This window comes from Lepidochelys olivacea (assembly GCF_965140295.1).
Source record: "Lepidochelys olivacea isolate rLepOli2 genome assembly, chromosome: 2".
In the NCBI taxonomy this organism is placed as follows: Eukaryota; Metazoa; Chordata; order Testudines; family Cheloniidae; genus Lepidochelys; species Lepidochelys olivacea.
This window is the reverse complement of record NC_140412.1, coordinates 243,973,336-243,997,354: the sequence shown is the minus strand read 5'-3', so window position 1 is coordinate 243,997,354 and position 24,019 is coordinate 243,973,336. Positions and strand designations below refer to the sequence as shown.

The 24,019-nt window shown below is 41.6% G+C and overlaps 2 long non-coding RNA genes across 4 annotated transcripts in view; one reads left to right on the top strand and one right to left on the bottom strand.

Moving 5' to 3' along the window:
• LOC311515274 overlaps window positions 1–24,019 on the top strand; it is a 55,650-nt gene that overhangs the window by 13,147 nt on the left and 18,484 nt on the right. The window contains exons 2-3 of one of the 2 annotated variants that reach the window (XR_014710096.1): window positions 18,025–18,145; window positions 20,744–20,860. This is a non-coding gene — a long non-coding RNA (uncharacterized lncRNA). Of the gene's footprint in view, window positions 1–18,019; window positions 18,146–20,743; window positions 20,861–24,019 lie in introns of both variants that reach the window. The other variant, XR_014710097.1, reaches the window with a different exon arrangement.
• The window catches only part of LOC311515272, a 40,728-nt gene continuing 19,543 nt past the window's right edge, over window positions 2,835–24,019 (bottom strand). For both annotated transcript variants that reach the window (XR_014710094.1, XR_014710095.1), the window contains one exon: window positions 2,835–3,638. This is a non-coding gene — a long non-coding RNA (uncharacterized lncRNA). The remainder of the gene's footprint in view (window positions 3,639–24,019) is intronic.

Below are 24,019 nucleotides of genomic sequence, written 5' to 3'. Positions count from 1 at the left end.
GCCTACCAGCTCCAAGAAAACCAGCTCCAGCCAGGGTTCCCAGGGCTGCTGCTGTGGTGTGGGGAGCCTATTACACAAACCATTATCTGGGGTTGTGTTGGCTAAGTAGAGAAGGAGAACAGATGATTAGAGAGAATTCTGCTTAGGACCAAAATATTCTTTTTATTACTCTTCAGCCTTGTCTGCAATTGTGAACAACTTATACTTTGGAACTGGACCTTGTTTCTGTTCATAAGCGGTCTGCAAAGAAATGATGATTTAATGTGAGCATTATTCATACTTGTTTAATGAACAGTTTTTACAAACATATTTGAGACAGATGAGTTTATCATGAGTGTTCATTTGAATACCGGATATTTGGAATTCACTTTTCAGCCTGTGTGACTGGTCACTGTCACAGTGTGCTCCATTCACCTCTTGTCTGGCACCTCCTCCTGGTCACTCTGGGAATTCTCTGAAGGCTGACACCCCTTCCTGGGGTTGCACACCATCAATCTCTCAGGTCTCCAGCTCCTCTCTCATTCCAGGAACCACAGCATCTTCTTTGTGACTCAGCTCTCCAGCTAGGTCACTCAGTGTTCCCACTGCTTCTGGAGTATATCCAAATCTTTCCATTCAGAGCCACTCTTCAGGGCTGGTAGGGGAACCCAGGCCCATCCTCTACTCCAGATTCCCGTCTAGGGACCCTCACCCCAGAAGCTCTTGACTTTACTGTCCTGGCCCTCACTGCTCCTTCCCCAGAATGCTTCCTATTCTTCTGGTTCCCCCTCCCCCGGCTCCAAACCCTCCTCCCTCTTCCGAGTGAGTGCTGCCAGAGTTTGTTGCCAGCTTCCTGGCTTTATAGGCCTTGCCTTCTCTTGCCCAGCTGAGCCTGCTTGCAATCAATCCTTACTCCCTGGCTCTTCCTCCAGGTGCAGCCTGTGGAGTTAATAGGCTGACCTGGCCACCTTAACCCCTTACAGTCCTGTGTGGTGTGGACACCCCTTCACAGCTACCCAAGCCACATTATGTGATTTCTGTTCCCTGATTTGATGCTCTAACCTTATAAATAGGTGCAATGTTTGAACAACTCACCAAGGCATTGAATCCCTCAGGCCCAGAAATGCACTAGGACAGGAAAAAAATCGAATCAATTTTTGGACATTTAAAAAATCTCTTCCTTCCTTTTTTCCACAGAACGATATTTGTATTTGGCTATGATTGTGGACCCCTAGTTTAAAAATACTTTGTTTCCTTCCTGCCTCAGGAAGAGATCAAACAGATTTATGGACTGCTAGCAGGCTTTACATTCAGTTTTCTCTTGTCACATTCACGGCCTATGCCTGTGCAATGTGTAGTGATGGCTCAATAAGGCCATCCCCTGGTGCTCATCCTTGTGCCTCGGCATCTGGCTGCACAGCAGATATCTTCCTCCATATTCTAGAGCTGGAAGATTATCAAAGTGTCTCCTTTCTGCTGCTGAAGTATCCCTCAGCCTATGTGCTTCTGCCCTCTCTTCCATCTCTACTGCTAGTGCTGATGATCAGGTATCAGACAATGCTGTTGTATTTTTGAAAATCACTCGATTTGTCAGGCTTCTTCTGCCTTACTGCTCCCAAAACCCACACACAAAACCAGTATGTATAAGGTGGCTCGATGAACATTTCTGATACAAATACACAAATCTGGGCATAATAAAGTGTAACACACTAATAGAGAGAGCGTGTGCTAAATCTCCCTCTAGTGCTCCGCAAAGAGGATTACAGCCTACCACAACGATCCGCTAACGGAGTTGCTCCTGTAGCCCAAGTGATATCACTCTACGCTTTGCGCATGAAGGTCCTGGATTTGAGTCATGCCAACATTCTGTGCTGGGAGGTCACAGCATGTGTTCATTCATGTGTAAGCCAGTGGTGTGAGGGCTGGAGGTGAACACACCTGAATGTGCCTGTGGACTCTGGAACTTTGCCGATCTCTAAAAATAAACTGTGAGTAGGGTGCGGCCAGGGGTCCCTCAGTGTGAAGGGACAGTTGTCCATTAGACTTTCACAAGTTGAAAAACCCAGGCAAAGGACACTAGGCAAGATACTGTGGGATGGGTGTCTTATTTATTATTTGCATGCTTTTCAGTTAATATTACTGTGGTCCCAAATTAATGCTGTGTTCCCTCTCCCCTCAATTAAAAAAAAGTTTTCTTTTCATTATACACAGTCAGTGCTTGAGAGTGGGCAATCGTTGCCTATTACGAACATTCAGGGTTGGTATTTCATTTTCCTAGGTTTCTGGGTGGGTGTTCGAGCTGGTTTTGTTTTGAAATGTTAAGAGCAACCCTTAGATATTGAATCTGGCTCTTGCTTCTGCAGGCACCAGCTGGCAGAATGCATATAAGAGTTCTTCTCTAAATATTCATGCAAACAAAATCCTGTCACAGGAGCATTCACAAGAGACCAAATGAGTGTGAACATGGTCAGATCATATCACAATTTGGAATTCCCTAACAAGTTTGTTTGATCAGATCAGAATTCCCTAATGTGTTTGTGCATCGTTTTCCCCACTGTTTCTCCAGCTCTAGCTACACCTGGATAAACCCAGCGTTACGCCACGGAAGCCAGTGGCATTACTCCGCATTTACAGTAGTGCATTGATAGAAAATATCTGGCCAAGTTTTGCTAATGAGTGGCTATTTTATCTGTTTAGTGCATGCTGTCTTTTTAATTAAACTAAAACAGAAAAACAAAAGTCCTCCTAAAGAGACCAAAAGAAACACATATGTATTTCTTTCTAAGCATTATGAATATTTTTGATCTATGGATTTCCATAGTGTTTATTTACTTTGTTCAATATTTTGAGTTGCTAGAATACATAATAAACAGTGCAACAAAAAGAAATGGAAAGTAAGTTGTCAGTGAATAATAGCTTTTGTCATTTTCCCCATATAACACACAGCCTATGAAAATACCTACTGTCAATTCACTGCAACGAAATTTGGTCCTAAACACCACAATGTCCATTTGGATTGATCCCAAAGCCAAGGTTTCAGACAGTACAAACTTGATATGAATGCTGGTCATATGCAGCGATAAAACAACTGCAAGACCCAACATTCATAATCAACAGCTAGCCACATTGTAGATATTCCTGGACTAAGAAGTAAATAGTCTGTACTCAGTAAACTCAACTCAGCTAACTAGCATGCATGTGAACGGGATCACTCATTGCTGGTACCGCCTAGTGGTCAGGCAGGTCATAGCAGGCTCTCTTCCTTCCCTGGTGACCCCTGTTGACAGCTGCTCTAGCCCTGCAACAGTTGGCACCTTTCTGTGACTCAGACCTCTGGCCAGGCCATGAATCGGGCCCACCCTTTTCAGGGTATACAGAGAGTCCGATAAAGGATAGCCCTGCTGTCAGGCAAGGGGTCCCAGGCCCCACCAGGCCAAGGTTCCAGAGTCATGGCCCTCCAAGTTATATGATCTTCCAATCCAGATTCCCCTGTATCTGAGGTAGGTTTTCACCTTCAGCCCCAACCAGATGTTGTACGAGAATCTTGGCTCACCCTCTCCGCCAGGTGCGAATCCAGGGCCATGTGGTGGGCAGCAAGTTTCTGCATCCCCAAAAAGTGCTGCATCACTGCTCCTCTGGATTGCTTTCTCCCAGTCTCCCTACAGAAAAATGGAAAAGACATAGAAACAAAATAAATTAAAGGACAAAGCCCAGACCATGCAAACATCCAGAGTCCTTTTTTCCCTGAGCAGATCAGGTAGATTCTCAATTGTCAGGAACCCCAGGCAGCTGAACCTCCCATAAAGCTCTCTCTGAATCAGGAGGCCCATAGATCTGTTCACCTCCACAAGCTGCCTGCTAGTGAGCTGCTCCACTTCCCTTTCAAGCTCCTCCTCCAGGCCGTGCATGCTTTTCAGATGTGCTGGGGTGGGGTTGCCTTGGCCCAAAGTAGCTCTTTAACCCTTCCTTTCCAGGGTGGGGTTTGTACACCCCATCACAAGGTGGGTTTCTTTTTTCTAGTGTCTGAAGTCACTCCATTATTAAGACAGTCTCTAAGTGCTAAGGTTTTTTTTAAAACTCCATATTAATATTTAGCATGGAATCTTGACATGTCACCTCCCTGGTTTTTTCCTCTTGGTTCAACAGTGGTAGATTTTTATTTGCATTTAGGTTATTTGTTGTTTACCAACACTAGCCTTCTTCTTTCAGGTGACAGTAGACTAGGAAATATTGATGATGAGCTGTTTGCTTAGGAAAGGTGTAGCGTGCTTGACTGTCCACTCATCAATCTCTGTTGTGCTTTTCAGCACAAAATACACAGGAGCATAAATCATATTACTTGCCTCTGGAGGCCATACCTAAATGCTGCTCTCCACTTTCAATGGGCCTCAGTAGTAAGGCAAAGTGAAAGCTCTCTTTGTTACTACAGTCGATGGGATTCGAATGGTGACAAAAACAACAGCAGATTATTGATTTGGAGCAGTTGGGGAATGGAATTCTTCCTCAGACTCCTCCCTGCCATCCAACAATGAAAAATAAAGTTATTTTTGTCAGTCTTAACTAATAGCTAAGCCAATATTTAACGTGCACCCCTAATTTGCATTCAGGCAATTTCCATGTTTTCCCCTAAACCTCTGAGTCTTTTTGCTTCAGCATGAAACCTCACCACTTTTCACTTGATTTCTCAGAGTTGTTAATTGCCTCCAATAGGGTGTTACATCTTAAAGTCTTAAGTGGATTTACTTGGTATCCTTATAATTCAGCAACTCAAGGCTGGGCCAAAATATGTTATCTAAAAATTCAGTGGTTTCAAAATTTGCGAATATTTATTTCTGAGGGAAATATAATTTCTCTTTTTTACTACACCACCACATAAACTCACCAGGAAGATTATGAGTTTGGAATATTCATGACACACTAAATATTTTACACTTTTCCAAAAGACTTTACAAACATTAGGAGTCAGATCCTGCCACCTTTACTCACAATGAATGGTAATGAATAGTGAAATAAATGGAACTACTCAAAGAGCAAGTTATTACTCAACATAAATAAGGGTAGGAAAATCTGGTTCTAAGTCATTAACCATCACAACATCTCATCAAAGCTGTTTTCATTGTATATATTCTACAGATGGAGAAACCAAAGAACAGCCATTAAGGCACTTCTCCAAGGTCACACAACAAAATGGCAGGGCCAAGACAAAAAGCCCAAGAGTCCTGACTTCTGGTCCCCCATTTAGGGTGGATGTAGCTCATTCCCAACAGTTGACATTCACCCCTTCTTGTCCACTGTTGGGAATGGGCTACATCCACCGTAACTGAATTGGCCTCGTTAGCACTGACCCCCCACTTGGTAAGGCAACTTCCTTCTTTTCATGTACTCTATATTTATACCTGCTTACTATATTTTCCACTCGTGCATCTGATGAAGTAGGTTATATTCCCACAAAAGCTTATGACCAGATAAATGTGTTAGTCTCTCAGGTGCCACAAGGACTCCTCATTGTTTTTAATGGCACAAAGGGCATTCAGCCACCAAGCAACCATTGAAAAATCAATGGGAGTTGGGCACTTAATGCCCATTTTTCCTTTGAAAAATCTGCCTCTTACCCTCTACACAATAAGCACAAGTTAGGAATAGTAACAACATTATGGACACCTTTTTATTCATGCATTGGTCAAATATCTGATGACACACCTGTATGCAGAAGACAGAAAAATTAATTAAGAATGAGTGAATTCACAACATCCAAAAGCTTGAAATATTTCAGCTGTACCCTTCACACAGCAAAAGAGCTCGGTATTTACTCAAACTACTCACTTTACAAAGGCATCGAATAGCACTCAATGTAATTAGTCTCTTCTATATTAAACTTTTACCCTACAGAAGAGTAGATACTGAATATGGTACATCTACTTAAATTAGCTAAAGTATTAACAAAAATACTAGCCAAGCCCCTGTAGACTCAAGGTTGAGTTGTAAACTCAAAATGCATTAGCTGTTTACAGAAACTACATATTCACCAGAGCAGTGAGCAAATATAAAAGCTCAAAATATATTTTTATTCCATTCAGAAACCCTCAGTTAGGTTGTTGGAATAGTGTCAAATCATATTTTAGTAGTTTTGAAAGACCAGCATATATTCATGATTTCCACAAACTAGGCAAGTGCTTAAAATATTGGTCTTGCCTGAATTTCCACTGGAAAGTAATTCTCAGAGGAAATTTGTTATGTTACTTCCAATCTGGAGATCTAAACACAGTCTTTCCTCTAGCCTATGGCACAACCCATAGTAATTGGACCATAGGAGAGAGCAATAAAAAAAGTGAAACAAGATTCATGCCAAGCATCACCATTTGCTCAATGGCTTGCTTTATCATACCCTCCCCTCAGGTAAAAAACACCAGGTATAACCAGAATACTAAGTATTAGAACACGTGTATAAAGGTAACTGACAGATGTCATCCTTGGGTCTTCTGATGACTAGATTAGTCATGCAGATGCACTATAATAAGAAGGAGCCACCCACCTGCATGCACTCATTATGATACAGATTATAGTTACTGATCATGCGCTCGGAGAAGATGACAACCAGATCTAGCTAATAATAACTTAGAAATATTTCATGTGACCTGGAATATCTTATGAATATCTTATTTCAGAACCTTCTAAGTGCAATAAGTCTGGGTTGGGTTTTGACCTACTGTAGGATAAGCATGATATAGGTCTTGAGAGTAACTGCTTTATTTCAGATGTGCAAGCTTGATTGCTGTTGATTACCTACTCTCATCTATGATAATTTCCCTTTGACAGTAACACTCTCTGTATGGTTTTCTGATGGGCTGCAGCTTTTGAGAGTTGTTTTTCTGTTTTGAGAGATGAGGATGTATTCCAATTACCCTGCATCATTAGGGCAGAGGAGTGTATTCATGCCTAATACTGGGACAGAGGACTCATTCCAAAACTCACTAGAGTAATCATGAAGCAAATTCTTCTTGAAAAGACTGGGGGGGGGAAGAGGGCATTATTAATTGAGGAAGTTATTTTTTTTCACCTATGAAGGGGGAAAAAAATCACTTAAATATATAAAATACTACCAGCTATTGATATCCTGTCTGGCTCGTGTCAGGCTAGAGTGAATTTTTATGGTTCTATTTCTAGCTGCTAAAATTAATGAATTTAGAACCAAAATATCACCAGCTGAGCCTTAAGTATGATGACATGGTGTACCTGACCTTTCAAATAGTAAAGCCATATTTTTTCAGTGTAGTGTTGTCATTAACAATATTGTCTGCCTTTTATAAGTACCTTTCTAATGAGGTTTAACCCCACATAAAAATCCTGTTCCCTTTTTATGTTTTCATTGAACAATGAACAGCAGGTTTGTTCAATTATTATGCATGAACTCTGGAATAGCTTTACAATTAGGTCTGGTGAAAAAATTTTCATCAAAACTGGTTTTCAATGGAAAATTGGATTTTTGATTAATTTTTTTCACTACAAGTCTCTGCTTCCTACAGAAAATATTGACTGTTCAATGAGAAACCAAATACCTAAAAAATAAAAAATAAAAATTGGAAATATTACCACACTGAATCATGGGATCTGTAGTTTGGATGCCTCATGCCCACATTTCCGATATGAACCAGGCTCCCCAGCCTGACTATATCTCCCATGATGCGTCACAGCAGCTCAGCAAGAGGGGAGATCCTGGTGCATCATAGAAGATGTAGTCTAGCCAACAAACCCAGCTTATAAATGAGAATGGAGGCAGGAGGCACCTGAACTATAGTTCCCATGGGGCACCACAGCGGCATTTCCAAATCAAAATGTTCCATTTTATAATTTTCCCAGAAAGGTCAAATTTTCTGCAGAAATTTTTTTTCTAACCAGGTATATTCACAGTGTTCCTCTGAAGTCCCAGACACCGCAGGGACCGCTAGTCATAATCAAGATGGAAACCAACACACCAAACCACAGTGTCCGTGAATGATTTAATCCACCAGATACTGAGCATTTTGTCAAGTTACTACAATAGCTTCTCCTGGAAAATGGCCACAGTTAAGATCTAACGTTTTGTTTTTGTTAAATGGAGAAGCCCTTTGGTCGGATTTGTGTATCTCTTGTATTATATTAAAACAGATTATAAAACATTTTTTCTTAAGACAAAGTACCCTAATTCTCCAAAGAGAAGATGAGGCTTTTGTTTTATTTTCTTGACAGTAAATCTCTGGCCTGTTTCTTAGCAGCCAAATAGCAAAAATAAGGAAATCTTCAGTCAAAATGAATTATGTAGCAGCAGGTTGACGTCATATTAATTACAGAATGGAAATAGAAAAGGAGTACTTGTGGCACCTTAGAGACTAACCAATTTATTTGAGCATGAGCTTTCGTGAGCTACAGCTCACAAGTGAGCTGTAGCTCACGAAAGCTCATGCTCAAATAAATTGGTTAGTCTCTAAGGTGCCACAAGTACTCCTTTTCTTTTTGCGAATACAGACTAACACGGCTGTTACTCTGAAACCTGTCAGAATGGAAATAAGAGCAGAACTGATGATTTCAAAACCCTACACCAATTTGTTGCCCACAGATGTTTTCAAAATAGAGATGGCCAATTTTGGATTTCTTGGTATTAGAGAATGAAGTGGTTTTTAAAAAAAAAAAAAAAAAAAAAAACCCTGAACGTAGTGATTTTGAGAGGTGCTATACAGGCAGTCCTGGAAACTAAGGCCAAATTTTTCAAACTTGAGTGCCTTAAGTTAGGCTCCTAAACCTATATTTATGTTCCCTTAATAAGAGGCCTCAGGTGATGAGCTCCTACGATTGCCCTTGAAGTTAATGGAAGCTGCAGGTGCTCTGTGCCTTTAAAAAAATCAGGTCATTTATTTAGGGGGGCTAATTAGAGATGATGGGAACTAACTCTAGGCACTCACATTTGAAAATACTTTTTAGAGGTTTTAATTGTTTTTAAAATGTATTTTTTATAATTAAACTCTTTCTGTCTTTTGTCACCTGACTGATTTAAATGCATCTATGACCCACAATTCTCATGTCACAACTGGAGTCTGATACTCATCTTTACCTATTTCATTTTAATGCACAAGTTTTCAGCATGCTTTTGTGGGGCTCACCTCCTACATGGAAAGAAGGAAATGCCAGAGATACTCTTCAAGATCACAGCTGTACAGCTTTAAGGCAGCCATTTCACGGACCAAACAAACAAAGAGGGTCATATTCTGCCCTCAGTTACCCCCATGCATTCCACTAACATCAGTGGAGCTGCATGTCCATGAATCAAAGGATAATTTGGCCTCCTATTGCTTGAGCTTTAATGCTAAAATGTTAGTTTTGGTCAGTTATTCTAGTATTTTTGTAGCTTTTTTTTTTAAATCTCAGAGTTGATCCACAGGGCATTGTCATTATGTTGCTGTCTCACCTTTCAGCTGATAGACAGATTTCCTGCTGGAAGACATAATTATTTAACCGGATCCACTCATCCTGCCACTGATTTGTTTAACTTTTGTTCTTGGCAACAAGCAGCAACTTCAGGTAATTGTTTCGTTTCTCATTTGGCTAATTCTTTCAAAACACTTTAGCAAATTGACCCATGTAGTTCACTTCTAGTAAACACAGGATCTCCTGAAAGGATTAACAAAACCAAAGTACCTCAGATTTTTCAGACAACCTTTGTTTTGCTTTGGTTTTGTCCTGTGCATACTTATAGAAAAGGGTCAGGAAACAAGCTGGATTTTGTAATTCGTCATCAGCCAGGAGTTGAAAGCAGATAATGAGAGAATCAAAGTTGAGGGGTTCCTTTTATAGAAGTCACAGATTAAGACAAACAATATTGTACCTCTGTCTTTGGACTAAATAATAAAAGAAAAATTATCAGGCAATGACCTATTTTTACTACAACTGTCTCCTCGCATTAAAGGTTACGTATTGGACACTGATCCATCTGGAAATGGTCTCCCATCTGACAGACTCCATTTTAGCTCTATCTTTATTTAAACCACAGTATCACCTGCTTAGTGGGATTTAAACAGTATACCTTAGAGCCCTCTCCACAATACCACTAATTGAGTTTATACTAAGGTACACTACACGACATGCTATTACTCAAGCAGAAGTTATGAGCATGAGGCAGGAATCATGCAGTAAAAACCTATGGCCTTTGTTATGCAGGTCATCAGATTAGATGATCATAATGGTTCCTTCTGGACTTAAAAATCTATGAATGAAGTATATTCAACAAGAAAGAGTTCAAGAGATACCTTCCCTCAGTTAAGCAGGGTTCAAAAACTACCCTCCAAAGTGGCAGTAAAACAGTTTTAAAACTTTGTGAGGTGGGCCCAAACCACATTAACTGTTCTGAAATTGCATTAAGGGCCTAATCTAACGTTCATCATAATCAGTGGACAGACTCCCATTGACTTCAATGGGTTTTGGATCAGGGCCTAAATTGTAGAGTGACAAGTTAGCTAATAACTCTTCACAAATACATATTTTCAGTGTTCTAAGTGGAACTGAAACTTAGTTTTTTCAATATGTCTATGCTCCACATACAATATGGGTTGGGTAACTACTTATGCTAAACAATCTGTTCCACCTTGTATTTAGTTGTGACACTCTTACTACCTTTCCCAGACCTGGAAAGAGCTCTGTGTAGCTGAAAAGTTTGTCTCTCTCACCAACAGAAGCAGGTCCAATAAAAGATATTACCTCACCCACCTTGGACCCGTCTACACTGGCAAGTTTCTGCGCAGTAAAGCAGCATTCTGCGCTGTAACTCCCGAGGTGTCTCTCTATGTGACTCTATGTTCCACATGAGAAATCTTCATTACTCTTAATATGTGCCAGTTGTATCTCCATAATACAATCAAGTCTGTAGGATATCATTACATATAACACAACATCCTTCCAATGGTAAAGAAATAACTACATCTGTGTGAATACTGCAATAACTAAGTATTCATGATTATTCACTCAGATCAAAATTGCAGATATCCTTCTAAACTGTGATCTTTTTATTCATTTTCTGCAACCATTCTTCATTTCTGCAAATATGTTCATGTAACCAAAAGTCTTGAGAAAAAGTGTGTTCACATACAGTCTCATGCTGGAAGTGTTTGCACAACCATAATCCAGACCACACCACACGATCCGTTGTCTACAGCCAAGCTCTACGATACAACAGCATTTGCTCCAACCCCTCAGACAGAGACAAACACCAGAAGATCTCTATCAACCATTCTTACAACTACAATACCCACCTGCTGAAGTGAAGAAACAGATTGACAGAGCCAGAAGAGTACCCAGAAGTCACCTACTACAGGATAGGCCCAACAAAAAAAATAACAGAACGCCACTAGCCATCACCTTCAGCCCCCAACTAAAACCTCTCCAATGCACCATCAAGGATCTACAACTTATCCTGAAGAACGACCCATCATTCTCACAGATCTTGGGAGACAGGCCAGTCCTTACTTACAGACAGCCCCCCAACCTGAAGCAAATACTCACCAGCAACCACACCCCACACAACAGAACCATTAACCCAGGAACCTAACGTTGCAACAAAGCCCGTTGCCAACTGTGCCCACATATCTATTCAGGGGACACCATCATAGGGCCTAATCACATCAGCCACACTATCAGAGGCTCATTCACCTGCACATCTACCAATGTGATATATGCCATCATGTGCCAGCAATGCCCCTCTGCCATGTACATTGATCAAACTGGACAGTCTCTATGTAAAAGAATAAATGGACACAAATCAGACGTCAAGAATTATAACATTCAAAAACCAGTTGGAGAACACTTCAATCTCTTTGGTCACTTGATTACAGACCTAAAAGTGGCAATTCTTCAACAAAAAAACTTCAAAACCAGACTCCAACAAGAGACTGCTGAATTGGAATTAATTTGCAAACTGGATACAATTAACTTAGGCTTGAATAGAGACTGGGAGTGAATGGGTCATTACACAAAGTAAAACTATTTCTCCATGTTTATTCCCCTCCTCCACCCCCATTGTTCCTCAGATGGTCTTGTCAGCTGCTGGAAATGGCCCACCTTGATTATCACTACAAAAGGTTTTTTCCCTCCTGCTCTCCTGCTGGTAATAGCTCACCTTAAGTGATCTCTCTCGTTACAGTGTGTTTGGTAACACCCATTGTTTCATGTTCTCTATGTATATAAATCTCCCCACTGTATTTGCCACTGAATGCATCCAATGAAGTGAGCTGTAGCTCACGAAAGCTTATGCTCAAATAAATTTGTTAGTCTCTAAGGTGCCACAAGTACTCCTTTTCTTTTTGGTTTACTGTGTATAGATATTTCCGTCATCTTGAGAGAAAGAAGAAATAATTCCATATACTTTAGGCAGGTAATCATAGAATCATAGAACTGGAAAAGACCTCGAGCGGTCATCTAGTCCAGTCCCCTGCACTTGTGGCAGAACTAATTATCTTCTAGACCATTCCTGACTGGTGTTTGTCTAACCTGCTCTTAAAAATCTCCAGTGCTGCAGCTTCCACAACCTCCCTAGGCAATTCATTCCAGTGCTTAACCACCCTGACAGTTAGGAAGTTTTTCCTAATGTCCAACCTAAACCTCCCTTGCTGCAATTTAAGCCCATTGCTTCTTGTCCTATCCTCAGAGGTTAAGAAAAACAATTTGTCTTCCTCCTTGTAACAACCTTTTACATACTTGAAAACTGTTATCATGTCCCTCTGTCTTCTCTTTTCCAGACTAAACAAACCCAATTTTTTTTCAATCTTCCCTCATAGGTCATGTTTTCTAGACCTTTCATCATTTTTGTTGCTCTTCTCTGGACTCTCTCCAATTTGTCCACATCCTTCCTGAAATGTGACGCCCAGAACTGGACACAGTACTCCAGCTGAGGCCTAACCAGAGCAGAAAAATTACTTCTCCTGTCTTGTTTACAACACTCCTGCTAATACATCACAGAGTGATGTTTGCTTTTTTTGCAACAATGTTACGTTCTTGACTCATATTTAGCTTGTGATCCACTATGTCCCCCAGATACCTTTCTGCAATGCTCCTTCCTAGGCAGTCATATCCCCTTTTGTATGTGTGCAACTGATTGTTCCCGCCTAAGTGGAGTACTCTGCATTTGTCCTTCTTGATTTTCATCCTAATTACTTCAGACCATTTCTCCAGTTTATCCAGATCATTCTGAATTTTAATCCCATCCTCCAAAGCACTTGCAACACCTCCCAGCTTGGTATCATCCACAAACATTATCAGTGTACTCTCTATGCCATTATCTAAATCATTGACTAACATATTGAACAGAACCAGACCCAGAACTGATCCCTGCAGGACCCCACTCGTTATGCCCTTCCAGCCTGACTGAACCGCTGATAACTACTCTCTGGGAACAGTTTCCCAACCAGTTTTTCATCCACTTTATAGTAGCTCCATCTAGGTTGCATTTCCCTAGTTTGTTTATGAGAAGGTCATGTGAGACAGTATCAAAAGCTTTACTAACATCAAGATATACCACGTCTACCACTTCCCCTCTGTCAAAGAAAGCTATCAGGTTGGTTTGATTTGATTTGTTTTTGACAAATCCATGCTGCTGTTACTTATCACCTTAATATCTTCTAGATGTTTGCAAATTGATTGCTTAATTATTTGCTCCATTATCTTTCTGGGTACAGAAGTTAAGATGACTGGTCTGTAATTTCCTGGTTGTCCTTATTTCCCTTTTTATAGATTGGCACTATATTTGCCCTTTTCCAGTCTTCTGGAATCTCTCCCGTTTTCCATGACTTTTCAAAGATAATCGCTAATGGCTTAGATATCTCCTCAGTCAGCTCCTTGTGTGTTCTAGGATGCATTTCCTCAGGCCCTGGTGACTTGAAGACATCTAATTTGTCCAAGTAATTTTTAACTTGTTCTTTCCCTATTTTAGCCTCTTCTGATCCTACCTTGTTTTCACTGGCATTCACTACATTAAATGTCCAAACACCACCAACCTTCTTTGTGAAAACCGAAACAAAGAAATCATTAAGCACCTCTGCCATTTCCACATTATCTGTTATTTCCCTCCCCACATTTCCCCATTGAGTAACGGGCCTACCCTGTCCTTGGTCTTCCTCTTGCTTCTAATGTATTTGTATTGTTTTCTTGTTACCCTTTATGTCTCTAGCTAGTTTGATCTCATTTTGTGCCTTGGCCTTTCCAATTTTGTCCCTATATACTTGTGTTATTTGTTTATATTCATCTTTTGTAATTTGACCTTCTTTCCACTTTTTGTAGGACTCTTTTTTGATTTTTAGATCATTGAAGATCTCCTGGTAAAGCCAGGGTGGTCTCTTTCCATACTTTCTATCTTTCCTACGCAGTGGGATAATTTCCTCTTGTGCCCTTAATAATGTCTCTTTGAAAAACTGCCAACTGTCTTCTATTGTTTTTCCTCTTAGACTTGCTTACCATGGGATCTTACCTATCAACTCCCTGAGTTTGCTAAAGTCTGCCTTCTTGTAATTCGTTTTCTTTATTTTGCTGTTTATTTGCTGATAATCACATATCTAAAATGATTAATAGTTAGTAGCCAAAAACATAGCCAAAGAGAATACTTTTGAACACCCACAGAGTGAAATATGTTGACATAAAAAGTGTTTGAACAATTTCAGATAACTAAATAGTTCATAAAAATCAGCATGTGTTTTCAGGCTATTTATGAACTGAATAAAGTGCTAAATAAGTTGAATAAATTATTTGCTATTAATCATTTGTCCAGCTCTAAAGGTCCCTAGCTGTTCGCCAGAAGCTGGGAATGGGCAACAGAAGACGGATCACTTGATAATTACCTGTTCTGCTCATTCCCTCTGAAGCTCCTGGCATTGGCGACTATTAGAAGATAGGATACTGGGCTAGATGGACCATTGGTCTGACCCAGTAAGGCTGTTCTCATGTGATAGTCTTGCACACTAGTACAGTGGAGACTTGTGAACTTGTTACTGTCTGAACAGGTGGTCACCAGATCTTGAAAAATGAACTGTTTAGCCACTGGGGAGAGTTTGAGAAGCCATGGAAGTGCAGTGCTCATATTTCACTTTTTTATGCCCTCTTCATCTTGTCCCCACCTCAAATACTTCAGGTATCATACAGAGTGACCATACATGAGACTACATTATCTACCATGCTGATAAATTCAATAATTACTATCAGTGTTGTGCTTGCTAGAAGAAAATAGAAGCAATAGCCCCAGCATAGAAAGGGGAAAGGACAAACCTTCGCAGATAGACCAGAACTAATTGTTACTCTCATTTCTGGAGACGTAGTAATTTTCAACATGTTTATCCAGAACCTAGAACAATGGGGCCCTGACCTAGCTGGCTACACAATATAAGCATTAAATAATAAGAGGTTCACATTTTGGCACAAGTCACAAATAAAAATGAGTTTGATGGCCTCACCCTAAAATATATCACAATATGTCTACCCCCCGTGAGTGGATGTAATAGGGAACAACTGGCAGCCTTTATTCAGAAAGGACTCAATCCTGCAGTGGGGTAGAAGAGGATGCTAAGAGACAGAGATTAGTTGTTGGTAGATACATAGAACATGGTGTTTTGTGACTAGAGGTGATCAAAAATGGGTGGGAAATGTTCCACCAAAAAAGCGTTAACGTGTTTCTGTCAGACTTTGTCAGGAATTACTCACACAGCTCTCTACTTTGCTCCTTGTGGTCCAGTAATATGAAGTGTGGGCAGATGGGAGCAAGCACATTGTGTTAACAGGCTAGCAGGAACATTGTGCCCAGGAGAGGCCAGGAGGCCTGAAGCCGATGGCTGAGGGAGACAGAAGGTTTCCCCAAAGCCTTCAGAGACAGATCACTCAGTGACTGGTTCTGATACCAGTTTCTTCTAAACATGCTCAAATAAGCCCCAACCCCACGATAGCAGAGGAACAATTGCAAATCCTAAACGCAATCACTGCATAGACCCTTTGCATTCACTGGATTGTATTTAAGCAACTATTCTCAGCTCCCGGGTCGTGCCCCACACACTCACCAGTGCTCTGTTCTGTGTGGACATAGAGGTTGCTCACGTTGCTTAGCAATGTATATGTTTCTCTGAACTATGCTCAAGCTCTCTTCACTGACCCTGAGCAAACCCAGCATGAGGAACACCAGCACTTTGGGAAATCCAAGCCAAAATGTGCAGTACTGAAACACAGCCAGGCTCCAGGCCAAGGCTGGTACATAGAGGCTGGTACATAGGTAACGCTGTGCAGGGGAGCCTGCACAACAATGGCCTACGCTCTCTAAGTTGTTCAACCCAGTGCCAATTGCCCCTTACTTTATAGAGCCACTAAAGTCACACAGGGTTGTTGGTTTTTTTTTCCTTTTAACTTTATGTCAGTATATTAAAAATGTGAACATGTGAGGTGAATAACTTTTGACTTCAACTCCCAGATGCAGTGGGATCAATTTCCTAATTATGTATATATATATATAAAATCATTTTCCCCTCAGCAAGAAAACAAATTAATGAGCTGAGCACAGCCATTATAACATCACCACCTCCCTGACACTTATTTATAATGAAGTCAGGACACCAGAACCAGAATGGTTTGCAGTAACAGTTTTCAAGAAAGTATAAACTTGAATTCCCTCCACTTTCAGTCTTCCTGCACAGTTAACAATTACTGAACTTCCAGCCAAAGCTGCCCTGAAGGAGAAAAAGAGCTGAATTGCCAGCACAGAGGCTTAGAAAGCCAGTTAATAATTTAGTAGCAGCAAGCGATCAGGCTATTCCAGTACGAATTCCTTCCTCTCCCCACAGAAATGTCTTCCTCATGAGGGACTTTCTTTGGGAGATTTTTGCTAGAGAGGAACGCAGACAGTTCTGTCTGTAAGCAAATGCAGATTCCAGACTCCAAGAATGAATCTGGAAATAGTGCAGGGTTTTTGGTTTTTTTGTTTTGTTTTTCAAATTAATGGTGCTTACATTTTTCTTTAGGAATATTAAATCTTTTATGCAGCCCCTCTTTAAAAGGTCTCTTTTCTGCTACACTATAGCATTTTATTTATTGTCTCTTTCATTTGAAAATAATCTAGTTCTTGCACCTGTGCAAGTCCATCAAGTATGCTTTGTAAAATACTTAAAGAAAAAAAGTGTAATGAATCTCTTCGGAATCTACAATTTTAGGTTTAGATGGAGAGAGAGAGAAAGTCAGTAACTTGTGCACCCAAATCTTAACCGCATACTTTGGATTTAATCTGATCTAAGAAGAATACACTGGTACTCTTTGTCATGAGTGTGTGTGTATTACTGTGCATTATCATTGCCTGCTGGTTATTCCTGAAATCACTCAGATCTACATAGCTGCCAATGAATGTACGTACAGTGGTATTATTCTTTATTTTCCTGAAAGAAAGGGAATACTAAGCAGATGGAGTTTTGTCAGGGTTTTCTACAGAGGACATCTATTACAGTCCATGTTTAACAATATATTTATTGAAAATTCCAAATGCACCTCTCCAGAGTTTAAGTACATGTTCAAAAATAGTTACGTTACAAATCAAAATAGACCAAAAGGAAAAATTAGACTCTGCCTTTTGACCAATCAATTCAGCAACATCATTGCCAGCAGAATTTGGCCAGATGTGAGGTGAAACTCAGTGGTTAAAATCATTATTTTAACCACTGACTCGCAACATTAAGAATATTACACCTGTCTCTTAATCTTACAAAGGCCCTTATTTCCCCTGTATGGACTATTGCCACATATGGGAGAAGAAATTGAACAGGTTTTAACTCACTGAGGTTCCTAGGAATTCTTCCAATGAGAGGTTGCTGGTCCCTTTTCATCCCTATCCCCCGAAGAAGCTTGAGGTTCTCCTCAAGCACCCATGGGACATAGCTTCTCTCTGCCACCTTGCCCAGGCCTGTGGAAACACTGTCCTTACAGGTGCCATGCCTCCAGGGACACCACCTAATGCAGCTGCCTAAGACCGTATTTGCTTTTTCTTGATTCCCCTGGGGGTTTGAAGAGAAGAATCCAGAGGTCCCCAGCTGGCTTCCCTGAACTTCAGTCTGCCATCTCCAGACTCCTCCCGCCATTTCCACATCACTGGAACACCATGGAACTACCACAAAGTGAGATTCCCCAGGCTAAGGTAAAAGAGGTCAATAGGCCACAAGCACGTATCTCCCCCCTTCCAAACATGCAGATCCCCCTACCTCCGGGGCATGGATGCAGCAGGCAGTATGGGGCCCAGCAAGACTTTATATATCCATGTCACTGTAAACAGACTGCACCTGTGTTTACATTACCAACTCACATGTGTCCTGGCTTCTTTAGGGCCATACATTTACTGTGCCACTTCAGTCAAAGAACATACTGGAGACAACCATCCTATGTTGATCCCCAAAGGTGCATGTGCTTCCAAATGGAAAAGTGTTCTCAACATAACTACCGTACCCACCCATTAAGACCTCCTACATCCCAAGCCAGTAGCAGCACTACTACAAGCCATGCAATCACAGGGGGGCCCTCTGGGCATCACCTGCTCCATCCAGCTTTCTGCTGGAGGCTTATTTGTAAGGACAGCGCCGCTATCCAGCTCCAGCCCGGCCCCAGGCTCCCAGCAACTCTGGCACCTGTGCTCTGCTGCCTGGTTCTGGCTGCAGCGTTCCCATGCCGATCCACCTCTATGCACTGCCCCTCACCAGCTTGGAGGATGCTCTGCAACTGGGCAGGAAAGGGGCCAGTTGGCAGACAGAGAGCACAAGGGCCAGCTGGACCAGCTGGAGCTGGGTGGTGAGGCTACCTTTACAGCGGAGCCCCCAGCAGGGATCAGGAAGGAACAGCTGACACCTGACCGGCCAGACAGAAGGCCCTCGCTGGCAGCTCCAGCCCCTATGCTTCCCTGCCAGGAGGCCCATTTACCTGCCCTGTGCCGGGCCCAGGGGAGTGGGTGGGTGCTCAGAGACAGATCAACACAGGGACATTGCAGTCCAGAACCAGGCAGGGGAGTGCAGGGGCTGGAGCTGCTGGGAGCCCAGGGTTGACCCACAGGCAGAACCACAGCTGTGTAGTGGAGCCAGGCATAGGCAGAGGGAAGCAGAGTTGAGATGGGAGCAGTCTCCCCCTGCTTCCCTGGGCATCTCACAGCTCACCCACAGCCCCCATCTTCCCCCCAGTACTAAACAGAGGCCCCAGAAATGAGCTCTGGACAAACCCCAGCACTGACCCAAATCCCTAGGAGAGTCTGACTTGGGAAGAGCATGGAGCAGTGTGGTCACAAAGGATCACACTTGGTACCAGAGACATAAATATTTATATAACCAATACATTGGAATACACATTTACTACCCTTCACCTTCAAACTACACAAATACAGCAGCCTTGCAAACCCCCATTCTGAGTCTCGTGAACTCGGTCAAGTCATATATTCTTTTTCAAAGTAGATACAAAGGATACACTGAGGGCAAGTCTACACTACAGTGCTACATGGCGCAGCTGCACCAATGCAACTGTGCTTCTGTAGCACGTCTAGCGAAGATGCGACGGGAGAACAGTCTCCTGTCAGCATAATTACCTTGTCGAGAAGTGGAAGCTATGTTGGCGGGAGAGTGTCTCCTGCCGACATAGCACCTGTGTGGACAGCACGAAACTTGCATCACTCAGGGGGCGGGGGACTCTTTCACACCTCTGAGCGACCTAAGTTAGATCAGTGTAGGCTGTAGTGTAGACCTGCCCTGAGAGGAACATGGAGAGTTGACAGTGGTATGGCCGCAGAGTTAAGATGGTTTAAGAAATATTAACTGTGAATTTTTGGATTTCTAAAGATAGTTTTTGAACAAACTATATTCAATTAAGGGTCTTCTCCTGAAGTAACAAAATGTTTTGACTCAAAAGGTGACCCGCAAAGTGGGGGAAAATGGATTACTTGCTACTTTATGCTATACACAGAAGACCTACAAGGGATTTATTTTTTTAAATCAAAAAAGGATTTTGGGGTTTTTTTTGGTGGAGAGTGGGGAGAGAGGGATTGTTTGTTCTTAAACACATTCAGAATTCAAGTATTTTCTACACCACCACATTCTACAGTGTCTGGAGCACTTGAGAAAGTAGAATATTAGAGGCAAGAGACTGAAAAAGAGAGCAACTGAAGAGATTTTTTATTCAGATTAGCTAAAGCTCTTTGACCAAGATTTTCAAAACTGACCAGTGATCTTGACTGCCAAACTTGAGTTATCTTAAGAAGGACTGATTTCCAAAAGGTACTGAGCACCTTCCCTCTCAAAATCAGGCCTCTATAAGGTATATCTAGTTGGGAACTTAAAAATCACAAGTAATCACCTGTTGAACTCCAGCGACTGAAGAACTCTTGGTTGAAATAAGATCATTGTTAAAGGTTCAAAACTGCCATCAATTCAATTAAGATGTAACAGCTCACAATAAGCATCTCTGAGATTGTCCAGAGATCCTTGATCAAAATTAAGGAAGACTAAACTTGACATTTCTGATATTTCTGTAAGGTTAAAAAAACAAAAAACCCTTTCAGGCCTCTTACTACAGCATAAAGAAGCCAAAAAAACCCTACAATTTAAAAGATTCCTTTGCAGGTCACCTTTTACTCAATATTAATGAAGTTTTTTCTTGTAGTTCACTATCAGTTTAATTTACTATATTAACATTGCTACAAATACATTATAATTATTTTACTATAGCATTTTTGCAGAAACAATAGGATTATTTGTGCTACTAGGGTTTCCAACAGTCTCTTATTACAAGGGACGTCCCTGACTTCCTCATCTCTGTACAACAAGATCAGGAGTTTCTGAGTGCTGCAAAAAGCAGCAAGAAATACTCCTGGCGAATGAAGGTGAGTAGTGCTTGTTATCATTTTGCTATTATTTATTTATTTATTGAGGATGATAATAATTAATAATAATAATATCAAAAGGAGGCGTGGGGCTGGGGTGCTAAGGAAACAGTCCCTTATTTTTGAAATAAAATGTTGGTAACCCTACAGAAGTCAATAGGTCTGATAGTCATTTACATTAAGGCCCCCCTACAGCAATGAAAATCAGACCCAGGTGGACTACTCACATGAACAAAAATCAGCAAATACATCAGTCTTTGCAGGAAAAGTATCTTACACATGTAGCATCGAATTCACCATAGGTAAAGTATCACAATATTTATTATAGGCCCCTGCAATATGTACTGTAGTGCACACTCGCTATTGCTATCGTTTATATAGCAGTTTTTACCATCACTGTGGTTTCTGACTTGACTGGGAATTGAGGGCACTCAGCAATTTACCAGGCAAATACAGCCCCTTAAAGTAGTGGTTCTCAACTGAGGGTATGTGTTCCTCTGGGGGTACGCAGAGGTCTTCCAGGGGTTACATAAGCTCATCTAGATATTTGCCTAGTTTTACAACAGGCTATGTGTAAAGCACTAGCAGAGTCAGTACAAACTAAAATTTCATACAAACAATGACTTTTTTGCACTGCTCTGTATACTGAAATGTCACTATAATATTTATATTCCAATTGATGTATCTTATAATTATATGGTAAAAAAGAGAAAGTCCGCAATTTTTCAGTAAAAGTGTGCTGTAATACATTTGTATTTTTAGGTCTGATTTTGTAAGCAACTAGTTTTTAAGTGAGGTGAAACTTGGGGTATGCAAGACAAATCAAACTCCTGAAAGGGGTACAGAAGTTTGAAAAGGTTGAGAGCCACTGTCTTATAGGATCAGTCCCCTAAATAATGATACTACATATGTTGTTTGACACAGGTTGTTCACACTACAGATCCATTACACAATATAAAACGCCCACCTGTCAAATTACTGTGAATGGTGCCATACCAGTCTAGCTGCAGCTAGCCAGAGATGTTAAGAGTAACAAGAAGGGTTTCTTCAGGTATGTTGGCAACAAGAAGAAAGCCAAGGAAAGTGTGGGCCCCTTACTGAATGAGGGAGGCAACCTAGTGACAGAGGATGTGGAAAAAGCTAATGTACTCAATGCTTTTTTTGCCTCTGTTTTCACTAACAAGGTCAGCTCCCAGACTGCTGCGCTGGGCATCACAAAATGGGGAAGAGATGGCCAGCCCTCGGTGGAGATAGAGGTGGTTAGGGACTATTTAGAAAAGCTGGACGTGCACAAGTCCATGGGGACGGACGAGTTGCATCCGAGAGTGCTGAAGGAATTGGCGGCTGTGATTGCAGAGCCATTGGCCATTATCTTTGAAAACTCGTGGCGAACCGGGGAAGTCCCGGATGACTGGAAAAAGGCTAATGTAGTGCCAATCTTTAAAAAAGGGAAGAAGGAGGATCCTGGGAACTACAGGCCAGTCAGCCTCACCTCAGTCCCTGGAAAAATCATGGAGCAGGTCCTCAAAGAATCAATCCTGAAGCACTTGCATGAGAGGAAAGTGATCAGGAACAGCCAGCATGGATTCACCAAGGGAAGGTCATGCCTGACTAATCTAATCGCCTTTTATGATGAGATTACTGATTCTGTGGATGAAGGGAAAGCAGTGGATGTATTGTTTCTTGACTTTAGCAAAGCTTTTGACACGGTCTCCCACAGTATTCTTGTCAGCAAGTTAAGGAAGTATGGGCTGGATGAATGCACTATAAGGTGGGTAGAAAGCTGGCTAGATTGTCGGGCTCAACGGGTAGTGATCAATGGCTCCATGTCTAGTTGGCAGCCGGTATCAAGTGGAGTGCCCCAAGGGTCGGTCCTGGGGCCGGTTTTGTTCAATATCTTCATAAATGATCTGGAGGATGGTGTGGATTGCACTCTCAGCAAATTTGCCGATGATACTAAACTGGGAGGAGTGGTAGATACGCTGGGGGGGAGGGATAGGATACAGAAGGACCTAGACAAATTGGAGGATTGGGCCAAAAGAAATCTGATGAGGTTCAATAAGGATAAGTGCAGGGTCCTGCACTTAGGACGGAAGAACCCAATGCACAGCTACAGACTAGGGACCAAATGGCTAGGCAGCAGTTCTGCGGAAAAGGACCTAGGGATGACAGTGGACGAGAAGCTGGATATGAGTCAGCAGTGTGCCCTTGTTGCCAAGAAGGCCAATGGCATTTTGGGATGTATAAGTAGGGGCATAGCGAGCAGATCGAGGGACGTGATCGTTCCCCTCTATTCGACATTGGTGAGGCCTCATCTGGAGTACTGTGTCCAGTTTTGGGCCCCACACTTCAAGAAGGATGTGGATAAATTGGAGGGAGTCCAGCGAAGGGCAACAAAAATGATTAGGGGTCTGGAACACATGACTTATGAGGAGAGGCTGAGGGAGCTGGGATTGTTTAGCCTGCAGAAGAGAAGAATGAGGGGGGATTTGATAGCTGCTTTCAACTACCTGAAAGGGGGTTCCAAAGAGGATGGCTCTAGACTGTTCTCAATGGTAGCAGATGACAGAACGAGGAGTAATGGTCTCAAGTTGCAGTGGGGGAGGTTTAGATTGGATATTAGGAAAAACTTTTTCACTAGGAGGGTGGTGAAACACTGGAATGCGTTACCTAGGGAGGTGGTAGAATCTCCTTCCTTAGAGGTTTTTAAGGTCAGGCTTGACAAAGCCCTGGCTGGGATGATTTAACTGGGAATTGGTCCTGCTTCGAGCAGGGGGTTGGACTAGATGACCTTCTGGGGTCCCTTCCAACCCTGATATTCTATGATTCTATGATCTGTTTGGAAGATAAGAAAATATGCTGTATATATAAATTAAGTCATTAAAAATTGCACCCTTGAATTCCTTTTTCAGATAAAAAAAAGTGTGAGGATACTGGTTTATCACTTTAACTATGTGTTGCTTTGAACATACCAGTGCTTTAAAGTAAACAGCAATGTCAGTTTGTTATGACTACTAAAAGCAAAACATCTCTCCAAACTAATCTATATGTTGGTGGGAATAGCCTTTGATTCAGTATTGTAATTAGCTATGGATACTGAAGAAAAAAAATACTAGAAGAACATCAGCCATTTCAAATGGAGTTAACAGTCTGGTTAAT